Genomic DNA, 12,353 nt, shown 5'->3' with positions numbered 1-12,353 from the left:
CATCGTGAAAATTCGATTTTTTTTCGTTCTGCTTCAGTAAGTTCTCTTCTTTTAATTAAAACTTCAATAATAGCTTCATAGCTTCAATAATAACTCCAAATTTTAAAACCAGTTGTTCTCGACACTGATAAAATTTTGAACATTTTCAAACGTCGATCCACTTAAGACTGAAAGGGCTTTAATGTGATACAACACTCAACCCATTGTGCGTGAAAAAAAAATTAAAACGCCTAAATACAAAGTTTTTCCCAACTATCAGTCATCAAAACAAAAAAATTGAAAAGGAATAAAGTTTAGTATATTTTAAAAACTTGGTGCTACTTTTGCAAAAACAAAATTTTAAGGAAAAAAAAAGAACCGATTGCTGTGCAAAAAAGCTCAGAATTTTTCCTATTGGCAAAAACTACGAAACTACCTGCACTGACAAGTCTCGATGCAGATTTGTTGTGGTGTCAAAACCTATTTCGGCAAATTAAGATGGATTTGGAGTACCTTTAAAAAGAATTAAATTAATCTTATTTCGAAGTTTAAACATCAATCTAACGCTATTTAAAATCTTTTGGTTTTTGAATTCAATGATAAAATCCGTAATCCCATTTGAACACAATCAAATTGATTTTCAATCATCAATTTTGTATTAATCATTTTTTTGATTATATACAAGCTTTTTTTATTTGTTCGACTTATAATTGATATGAGTTTACAGAAAGTAAATTTATAAACAGGGCTGTTCAGTTGATTTTTCATGCTGATGTTTAATCTGAAAAAAGTGAGAAAACAGACAATTTTAGTGCGATTTTTTTGTACTGAAATTATTTTCTCCTAATTGAGATTTTTAAATCGCATCAACAAATTACACTACAAATGTAGACCTTAAAAATTACATATGGAGAAAATGTGCTTTTTTTACTTTTATTTTTGCGGAAACCGTATGTTCGCAAAATGCTAACAAGGATCGCCGGTTGCATTGCAAGTAGCACAGAGTGATCCAAACATACTCTTTAAAATAAATCGTTGCTTTTTTGTGCGTTGCGTGATAAAAAGATGAAATGAAAATCTTAAAAAAAGTCATATTCGGCAGCCACAGTAAAATAGGCAGATCGGGAACGATTTTAGTTAAAAAAGCAAGAACAAAATTCAAAAAAATTCTTAATTTTTTTTACAGAATTTTTTGCAAATACATGGTGAAAAAACTTCCAAAATTTATTTTACTGGAGCTAAACCGAAAATTCATCGTTCACTTTTCTTTACAAAAATAAGCCTGTTCGCTTGGTTTTTTTTCGCTCAAAATTAGATCGAATTTCAAAAACTTCAAGCCGGTTTTTCTCAACTTAGGACAATTTTTGATTTTTGTATTGTCGCATGAATCAGTGCTGAAAAGGCTTTCTTATGGCTTATTACTCCGCCAATTACAAAAATTTCTTCTGGTAAATGCTTTTGGTTGCAAATCTAGATGAGCCGGCTTGCTCGTTTTACTCGCTCGAAAACAGACAAAAATCAAACTTTTTAAACCGGTTTTTATCGACACTCGGAAATTTTGGAAAATTAAGATTGTTCGACTTACGAATGAAACGGCTTGATTAAGATATCTCACTCAACCCAGTCTGCTGATTATTTGTGGTACCTGATTTTGGGTGGAAAAGAAAATAAAGAAGAAAAAAGAATAAACACCCGAATACAAAGTTCCTCCTCATTTTCAATGGTCGGAACAAAAAAGATCCCCCAGAAACTACTATTTTAGCATTTGATAAGTTTATTCAGGAACAAAAATGATGCTCAAATTTTTGATCACAAGTAATAGTTATCAAGGATAGCTGGTTGCTAAGCAAGTAGCACAAAATGTTCTGACCAGTCTTTTAAAAAAAACTACAAAAAAATTATTAGTTTTTTTTCTTCAAATTAATGCAGTTTTTTCTGCGTCGTGTGGTAGAAAGACCTGACGTAACAGTATAATTTAGCCATAATTGACAGCCGTAGTCATATAGGCAATGTAGACAAAAAATTTGTAGAAAAATATTTAAGGAAATATAAAATAAAAAAAAAATTTAAAACTTTTTTTTAAAAAAACTTTTGAAGTTTTTGATTCATAAAATTGAGCTAAAACACTCCAAAACTTCAAGAAAAACTAGTTTCACTTGATTAAAACTAAGTTTTATGGCTTAAATTAGGCATAACTGAGCTGTTGTAGGCCCGCACACGTGCTTTATTCGCTCGAATTAAGACGAAACATCAAATTTCAAACCAGTCTTTCTTGACACTGGGAAACTTTATTGGAAATTTTTTAATGTCGATTGAATCACGACTAAAAATGCTTGAATTTGAAATATCACGCAGCACTCCCCGATAATTTTTTATGGTAGCTGAATTTGCATGAAAAAAAAAACTAAAATTTACACGAACACAAAATTCCTCCTCATTTTTCAAATAGCCGGAACAATTAGGCTCAAAAACTTTTTAAAGCTACAAAGCGGAAAAAAATTACAGCGCAAAAAAAAATCAATTCAAACTAATTTCGTGGATACTCCGATCAATTTTAATGAGCATCAAAGTCACTTTTAGGCCCTAAATTGGTTCCCAAATTTTCAAAATAGAACTATTCAAATTGATTTAAAACCATTTCGAAAAGCAAAGTGTTTTTGCTGAATCGGTTTTAATGGATCGAAATTCGATGTAATATGGACTTATATGGATTTAAAATAAACTCAAAAACCTACAAACCCATGATAACTGTTTTTTTTGAGAACCCATGGTAGCCTACAAACTCCGCGAATGACTACTGAAGGCTTAAATGTCGACACTCCATATTTTTAGTCGCATTACTTACAGTGGAGAGGGAATCACTTCATGATGTTTTTTCTGTTGTTATTTCTATATGAGAAAAAAAGCGAAAAAAAACTCTCAAAATTTTTAACAATAGTCGAACACAAGCATGCCCAAAAATTTTGTAGAACAGGAAACGTTAATTAGAACAAAAAACAGACACGGGAAGTGGCCCGTATTGAACTTCATTTGGAAGGTAGGAATGGGCATTCAAATTCCAGTTTTTTCACAGATATGTCACAGATCAGATGTATGTCTGTTTTTTCGGTGCACATTCAAAATTCAGATACGCGGCATGTGTTCTAACTGATTTCAAACAGAGCTGGTCAGACATGCCACACCATACATGCGGCACCCACGTGCCTTGACTCGGTCAGACATAAAAGCCAGGCATCACAAAAAACCAGGCAAAGTTATATTTGAATTTAAACTCTCAAAAAAATGTCGCTTTGGAGCTTAGACAAAACGCTTCGAGAAAAACATGTGAATTTTTCTGAATTCAAGTCTTCAAATGAAAATATATAAAAGCAGACAACAGCATTGTTCAAAATTGACACAAAATAATGTCTAAGGTTCGGAAAATTTTTTTGAGTTTTCAGCTTCTTCAGAGTACGTATCTGGATTCAAAAGTTTCGCATATCTGGATTCTTGCTGCCAGCCATTTTTCTTAAACAACAATGGTAAAATCAGTGCTTAAAGCAACCCCTTATTTTCTCACATTGCATTTACGGTGATCTAACACAGTGAGTTTTCACGAAAAGCGTGGGTAAGTGGAAGTGAAAGGGGTGCAAAAAATAACCCTTTTAATGAAAGAAACTAGATAAAGGAGCAAAGAGGATAAGAAAAAAAGGTTGACGAGTGGAACAGCTTGGTTAAGAGGGAGGGGGTTTGATTGTTTGCTACCTTTTGAACAAGGAAAGTAAACTTTTCCTTTTGAGACTTTTGTAAGCATCTGAAATTTCATTTGATTTTCGCTCGAAGGTGAAAGGCAAAATCTAATGCGCCAGTTTGAAACAACTTATTCGTTTTATTCTCAATACCAGGATATTTCTACACGAACCTAGTAAAATCGGATCTTCAAACAACTCTGTGGTCTAAGGTATAATAACTGAATTATTGAAGCTTAGTATGAAAAATAGTTTTTGTTCCGATCATTGAAAATTTTTTGTTCGGGTGTGTTTTAGTTTTTTTGTTCCGACCATTGAAAAAGGGGAGGAACTTTGTATTAGGGTGTGTTTTAGTTTTTTTTCAGATGCTACAAAAATCAGGTGCCAGAAATAATGATCGGATTGGGTTGAGTGATATATCATATTAAAGCCCTTTCAATCGTGTCCAGAAAATCCGGTTTGAAATTTTTGATTCTTGGTCTAATTTTGAGATAATCAGGTGACCTGACCTGACCGTATATGCTTTTAGTAGCTTATTTAAGCTTAATTTAAGCCGTAACAACTTAGTTTCATTCAAGTAAAAGTAGTTTATGGAGTTTTTCAGCGCAATTTTGGGAATCAAAAACTTGAAAAATCAAACAAAATTTTGTAAAAAAAACCTTTTACTTGTCATTTTTTGTCAAAAATGTTTCACAAATGACCTATTTTACTATGACTCTTAAGTAGGGGGGGCGGATTTTCGAGGGGGGGCGGATTTTGAAAAAGAAATCGAAAATTTTCTTTTTTTTAGGTCAACCAAATTGATTTTTTGAGCTCTCCCAAAGCACTGTTTTGCCCCTATTTTGGCAAAATTTTCTGCGCCGGAGACAAATTTTAGAAAAAAAAACAGTCAAAAAAGGCGTTTTTTGGCACTTTTGGAAAGTTTTGACCAAAAAATTTGCGTTTTTTCGGCGCGCGCTCTCCCCTCAAAATTAGTAAATATTGGCGCCAAAGACGCCTTTAGAAAAATTTTAGGGTCGGTCGGCTAAAAATGGATTTCTTAAAAAGTATCAAAGGGGGGACCCTTTGCGTCGGCATGGTGTCGAATCCCTGAGAAGGAAGGCGTCCCCCCCGCCCCCCTAAATCCGCCCCTCCTAAATTCTATTTCCGTTTAGACTTTTTTATCACAGCTTGCAGAAAAAACGACACCAACTAGTGAAAACTTTTTTTTTTAAATTTTTTAGGACTGGTCGGATAATTTTGTGCTACTTGCACAGTAGCCGGCTATCCTTGTTGTAATACGACTTCAGTTAATTTGGCTTCAGAAAATTGTGATTTGTTGTCTGGAAAAACTGACCTGTTTAAACAATTTCCACGTTAACTGTTTGAAAATTTTGAAAATTTTATGTTTTGTTACTTTGTAAGAACCTCCCTCGCCATTTTAAGGTAGAGTTTTTTTGAAAATGCCAAAATTGAGTTTTGATGACAAATAATTTAACCCAATTACGGTTGATAAACCGTAAAATAAGTTGAAGCGAGCATATTTCTTGATATACACAATATATTAGTTACAGTTTTTAATCTGAAAAGTTTCTGTTTTAACATATTTCGCGACTTTTTTGAAATGAATATGCACCAATTGGTTGTCAAAATTAGAACATGCGAAATGCATGTGAGACCCGTCTACCATAGTCGTTTTTTGTGGGACCACTCTATCATAGTAGTACCCTTTCTTACACTTGGTTTTTAGCGGGACCCCTATATCACATTTGTACTGGATCCGTAACTTAGAAAGTAAAAAGTATTGACAAAAATCTTTGAGCAGGAGAGGCTGCCGAAATTGGATTCCGGTACAGAGCGCAAGAATTACCGCAGTGCTATTGTCATCACTTACCAAAACTTACAAAAACTATTTAGATTTACCAAACATATCTGCTAGCTGTTGTTTTGCTTTTTTCTCCGCTATGACTACATTGCGGCTAGCTTCGCGCTCCCGACGCCTTGCATGTTATTCTGTTCAGAGGTCTTTGTTCGCGCTCGATTTCCTAAAGAACCGTAAATTACCCTCTAAATCACAACAAACCGAACTTCATTCCAAACTTCATTTGCAATTTGTTTTTATCTGCTGAGCTGAAGTGTTTCATTGGCCTGCTGTTGGTTGTTTTCCTTCAGTTGCAATCAGTTTTCGATAACTTTTTAGGCATTATTGTTTTCAAAACAAAACCGTATTTAAAAAAATCTCGAACTCAAAATAAAAAACGAAAATCCACTTTGAAGGGCCCTAAAAACCCACAATAGATATTTCATACACAAAAACAAATCAGAATTTGAAACCAGCGCGAAACAAATAATTGAAACATAGCCAACTAGCAGTTGGAAAAAAGTAATGAACGCAAGGGAAAAAAAATGACTTGTTTTTTCAAGAGCCTTCAACTTTTGAATTTCGAAGAAAATAATAGATGGCCTTAAAGTTCTTTGAATTTGTTGAACAATTTATGATGGACACTTTTTTCTTGAAATTAACCCAGTTTGAGAAAACTTGATCAATACGTACAACTTTTATTTCGCTGCGAACTGATAATCAATTTCTATTTTCGAAAAGAGAAGTCGACCCCTTTTTTGAGACTTTTACACTTTTGCTGTTCGATAGCGAAGTTTGCCTTCCTTTTAGCAATTGAAATACACTGATTTTAAAAGAAGCCACAAGTCAAACAGGGAAAAATCAAAATTGAGCTTGAGAAAATTTTAGGATTTTTCCCGAAAAAAAAAGAATCTGCAAGACCTATAAGAGTACTCACTACGTTCATAACTCTTAATAAAAGTGATGTGCTGAATAAACAATCAGTTCTGTAAAATTTATCCGATAAAACCAATTGAAATGAACAAAACCCATATCAGGAACAAAGATATAAAAAAACTTCTCATACTAATGAAAAGGAAACTTGTCAAGATACGTAGCTTAGCTAGTAAAAGCTCCGCAGACCAACTGGGTCCTTGACTTAATCTATTCCAAAAATGGAAGCTACGCTAACTACTGTCGCAATTCAGATTATCAATCTAATCGGAAAAAAGCTCGTTTTTGAACATTTAATCAAAATTGTAAAAAAAATTCATAGTTCAATCAAACTGCTTCATTTTATGACGGCTCGAGTTATATAGTACCTTGACCAAACGTTAAGCTTCTTCCCTAAGATGAAAAATTATAAAGATTATACAGCACAATCAATTTGATTTTTGCAGTAAACGCGGTGCGTACAGTGCTGATTTAAATTACCCGTGCTCAAATGGAACTATATGGCAATTAAAATTCAGAAACATATTCTTGAAGACAAGTTAATTCAACAATTTACTATTAGTGAAGCTATTGTAATTGTCACTTTGTGATTTTAATGTTTACTCACTTTCAAATCAAATATATTTTTGTGACTTATTAGTGCTAATTTTCACCAAGTATGACCATGGTGAACAGTCAAAATCTAAATTTTTCTGCATCGTACGAAAATGGTGCCATTTTAAAAAACGAAAAATATTCTGCCGGCTCCTGTTCAATTTTTCTATAGAACTCAATTTTGGGAAAAGAATTCATTTTTCCTTTTTTGTTCAATTTTTTATGTAAGAGATAAGCTAAATTAAACCTGAAAACTTTTATATGCCATTATTATTTCTTTGAGGCTTAATTTTTTTCTCCCTACACACAAAAACTCAAGAAAAAAGAAAAAAACTGAATTTTTTCTCCCAAAATTGAGTTAACTACATGTGACTACATTGCTTCAATATTCATCGTGAAAATTCGATTTTTTTTCGTTCTGCTTCAGTAAGTTCTCTTTTTTTGATTAAAACTTGATTTTTTGAACTCTCCCAAAGCAAATTTTTGAAAAAAAAAACAGTCAAAAAAGGCGTTTTCAGGCACTTTTTGGAAATTGTTGACCAACAAATTTGCATTTTTTCGGCGCGCGCTCCCCCTCAAAATTAGAAAAAAAAAAAGCGAAAAAAAACTCTCGAAATTTTGATCAATAGTCAAACATAAGCATGCCCAAAAATTTGAAGAACAGGAAACATTAATTAGAACAAAAAACAGACACGGGAAGCGGCCCGTATTGAACTTTATTTTGAAGGCAGGAATGGAACAGCTTGGTTAAGAGGGAGGGGTTCGATTGTTTGCTACCTTTTGAACAAGGAAAGTAAACTTTTCCTTTTGAGACTTTTGTAAGCATCTGAAGTTTTATTTGATTTTCGCTCGAAGGTGAAAGGCAAAATCTAATGCGCCATTTTGAAACAACTTATTCGTTTTATTCTCAATACCAGGATATTTCTACACGAACCTAGTAAAATCGGATCTTCAAACAACTCTGTGGTCTAAGGTATAATAACTGAATTATCGAAGCTTAAAATGAAAAATAGTTTTTGTTCCGATCATTGAAATATTTTTATTCGGAAGTGTTTTAGTTTTTTTGTTCCGACCATTGAAAAAGGGGAGGAACTTTGTATTAAGGTGTGTTTTATTTTTTTTCAGATGCTACAAAAATCAGGTGCCAGAAATAATGATCGGACTGGGTTGAGTGATATATCATATAAAAGCCCTTTTAATCGTGTCCAGAAAATCCGGTTGGAAATTTTTGATTCTTGGTCTAATTTTGAGATTATCAGGTGACCTGACTGTATATACTTTTAGTAGCTTATTTAGGCTTAATTTAAGCCGTAACAACTTAGTTTCATTCAAGTAAAAGTAGTTTATGGAGTTTTTCAGCGCAATTTTGGGAATCAAAAACTTGAAAAATCAAACAAAAGTTTGTAAAAAAAACCTTTTGCTTGTCATTTTTCGTCAAAAATATTTCACAAATGACCTATTTTACTATGACTCTTAAGTATGCCTAAGTTCCAGGGGCGGATCCAGGATTTTCTCGAGGCGGGAGGGCGGATTTTCAAAAAAAAATCGAAAGTTTTTTTTTTTATGTCAACCAAATTGATTTTTTGAGCTCTCCCAAAGCAAATTTTTGAAAAAAAAAAAAACAGTCAAAAAAGGCGTTTTTAGGCGCTTTTTGGAAAATGTTGACCAACAAATTTGCATTTTATCGGCGCGCGCTCCCCCTCAAAATTAGTAAATATTGGCGCCAAAGTCGCCTGTAGAAAAATTTTGGGGTCGGTCGGCCAAAAGTGGATTTTTTAAAAAGTATCAAAGGGGGGTTAAATAAGTTGAAGCGAGCATATTTCTTGATATACACAATATAATAGTTACAGTTTTTAATCTGAAAAGTTTCTGTTTTAACATATTTCGCGATATTTTTGACATGAATAATTTATGCACCAATTGGTTGTCAAAAGTGGAACATGCGAAATGCATGCGAGACCCGTCTACCATAGTGTTTTTTTTGTGGGACCACTCTATCAAATTAGTACCCTTTCTTACACTTGGTTTTTAGCGGGACCCCTATATCACATTTGTACTGGATCCGTAACTTAGAAAGTAAAAATTATTGACAAAAATCTTTGAGCAGGAGAGGCTGCCGAAATTGGATTCCGGTACAGAGCGCAAGAATTACCGCAGTGCTATTTTCATCACTTACCAAAACTTACAAAAACTATTTAGATTTACCAAAACATATCTGCTAGCTGTTGTTTTGCTTTTTTCTCCACTATGACTACATTGCAACTAGCTTCGCGCTCCCGAACGCCTTGCATGTTATTCTGTTCAGAGGTCTTTGTTCGCGCTCGATTTCCTAAAGAACAGTAAATTACCCTCTAAACCACAACAAACCGAAGTTCATTCCAACATTTTAAGTATTTTGCGTCACATACCTGTTTTTTCTTAGCAACGAAACTCCAGGCAAAATGAGGTGGGTTAGACGGAGAGTTAATTGAGAACGAAAGAAGTTTGCAATTTGTTTTTATCTGCTGAGATGAAGTGTTCCATTGGCCTGTTGTTGGTTGTTTTCCTTCAGTTGCAATCAGTTTTCGATAACTTTTTAGGCATTATTGTTTTCAAAACAAAACCGTATTTATAAAAATCTCGAACTCAAAATAAAAAACGGAAATCCACTTTGAAGGGCCCTAAAAACCCACAATAGATATTTCATACACAAAAAGAAGTTAGAATTTGAAACCAGCGCGAAACAAATAATTGAAACATAGCCAACTTGCAGTTGGAAAAAAGTAATGAACGCAAGGAAAATTTAAAAAAATGACTTGCTTTTTCAAGAGCCTTAAGCTTTTGAATTTCGAAGAAAATAATAGATGGCCTTAAAGCTCTTTGAATTTGTTGAACAATTTATGATGGACACTTTTTTACTTGAAATTAACCCAGTTTGAGAAAACTTGATCAACACATACAACTTTTATTTCGCTGCGAACAGATAATCAATTTCCATTTTCGAAATGAACAGTCGACCCCTTTTTTGTGACTTTTACACTTTTACTGTTTGATAGGCAAGTTTGCCTTTCTTTTAGCAATTGAAATACACTGATTTTTAAAAAAAGCCACAAGTCAAACCGGGAAAAATCAAAATTGAGCTTGAAAAAATTTTAGGATTTTTTTCCCGAAAAAAAAACTGCAAGACCTATAAGAGTACTCACTACGTTCATAACTCTTAATAAAATTGATGTGCTGAATAAACAATCAGTTGCGTAAAATTTATCCGATAAAACCAAGTAAAATGAACAAAACCCATATCAGGAACAAAGATATAAAAAAACTTCTCATACTAATGAAAAGTAAACTTGTCAAGATACGTAGCTTAGCTAGTAAAAGCTCAGCAGACCAACTGGGTCCTTGACTTAATTGTGCCATTCTGCCAGATGGCACAGCACAACCTTCCGGCGACGTAAAAAAGAACGACTAAAGGCCTTATTGACGAAAAAGTATTGCGAAGGAGGGTCGGAATATTCTAGAATTTTTATTTTTAAAATTTCGATTTTCAAGTTGACATTTCTCAGAAATACGAAAAACGGCCATTTTGAGCCAAAAAGTGACAAAAATCAGAACAACGACAGATATAGTGAAAAACAGTCGTACCAGAGACGGAAAATACGAAGCCTCTTATCGTGGCAACAACGCACGATAAGACACTTGTCAACAGATATTGGTGGAGAAGGAGGCTTCAGTGGGGGAAGAAATACACCACGGAACCCTCCCGGGACACAAATTGGAAGAGATAAGAGCGTTATCTCAGGAATATTACGGGAGCGGAGGCTTGGTCCCCCAGAGACTGTTCTATGTGAAGGGACTGTATAAACTAACTTTATAGCTACTGGAATGTCATAGATCTCTTAATTAACACCGTTATTGTTTGATATTTCAGAATATGAGTAGCTAGCAGAGCAACAACGCAATGATGTCGAGTATAAGCCCGAGTGAAGAACAACCGGGTTCGAAGGCCAAGAAGAGTTGGAAGTCATTGTACGACGAGCGCATGGCGTCACTACCAACTGTAGGTTTAACTTCCAGTTATGACTACCCGGAGACATCCCATCCGGATGTGAACTTCACACCGTGCCCAAGGAACGATAAGAACGGGAAGGCGTTATCAGCCTCGCCGACCAGGCCCATGTCAGATGGGATAACGATGGGAGCGTCATCAACCTTCGACAGATTAATGACGTCCATGAGCAAGCAAAAAGGCGGTGCGTCATCAAGCACCAGGCTGCAGCCGCAGTTGACCTCATCTACTCTGGGACTAACCCCGTCATTTGGGGCCACTGGCGACATAAGTGACATGTTCGCTGGCGTAATGAATGGTCTGGATGAACTGAGACGGGACATGACTAAAAGAATAGATCAAGTTGATGAGAGAGCTCACAAGGGTCAAGAGAATCTGAGAGATGAACTAACGCACGTGAAGTCGCAGGCGAGGGTTGATCAAGCTCAGTTGATTCGCAACACCGACCAATGCCTGGCGGAGAGCCTGGCACAAGCAAACAAGGAGTCATACGAAAGAGAGGCTAGGATGACCAGAGAGATCGAACGATTGTTGAACGATCATGATAGTACCTACGCCCACACGATGACCAGCCTGGAGAAGAGGTTAGATGCAAAGTCTGACTTAATGATGCGGAAGCTTGACGCGATCCTGAATGGGAGTAGTTGGCAGGAGCATTCCAACCCAAGGGAGCGTTCACGCCATGCGAATGTTGGAGATGGTACGGGCGGCAATGCCAGAGCCCAGCAAGGCTCGAGAACGAACTACGAACCTAGAAACAAGGAGCGGCCAAGGGCAGCCCCGCAGAGGCCTGGCTGGACAAATCCAGTCCCGCCGGAGGCAGATGCCACCCCGGAGACAAGGTTGCCAACCGTGCCACAAGTCAGTTCAGTACCAGATCTGACTACAGTCTCACAGGACACAACGATGTATGCCTCGATGTTTGAGCCTCTGAACAGATCTCTCGAAACATTCATCACCAAGCTCTCGAAGTCAACCGAGAGAAGAGAGAGGTCAAGAAGGACACTGAAAAAGCCGAAGTCATATAAAGACGAGTCAGACGGCTGCATTGATACTTGGATAGAGGTGATGAAGTTACACTTTGAGGAAGAGAATCTCTCCAAGAAACAAGAGTGCAGCGCGCTGACGAGCAACCTGGAGGGTATTGCATTAAGTTGTGTAATGGCGAAAAGAGCCAATGAGAGAGACAGCGCTCGCAAGATATTCGACATCCTACTGAATCGTTTCGGCTCTG

General features: G+C 35.7%; 1 protein-coding gene across 4 annotated transcripts in view; it reads left to right on the top strand.

Moving 5' to 3' along the window:
• Positions 1-12,353, top strand: part of LOC134842648 (multiple epidermal growth factor-like domains protein 10) — a 185,935-nt gene that overhangs the window by 56,615 nt on the left and 116,967 nt on the right. The window lies entirely within an intron of this gene.

The sequence above is a fragment of the Symsagittifera roscoffensis genome, chromosome 3, assembly GCF_963678635.1.
Source record: "Symsagittifera roscoffensis chromosome 3, txSymRosc1.1, whole genome shotgun sequence".
Taxonomy (NCBI): Eukaryota; Metazoa; Xenacoelomorpha; order Acoela; family Convolutidae; genus Symsagittifera; species Symsagittifera roscoffensis.
Note: the sequence above shows the minus strand (reverse complement) of the source record. Positions and strands in the feature narration are given on the sequence as shown.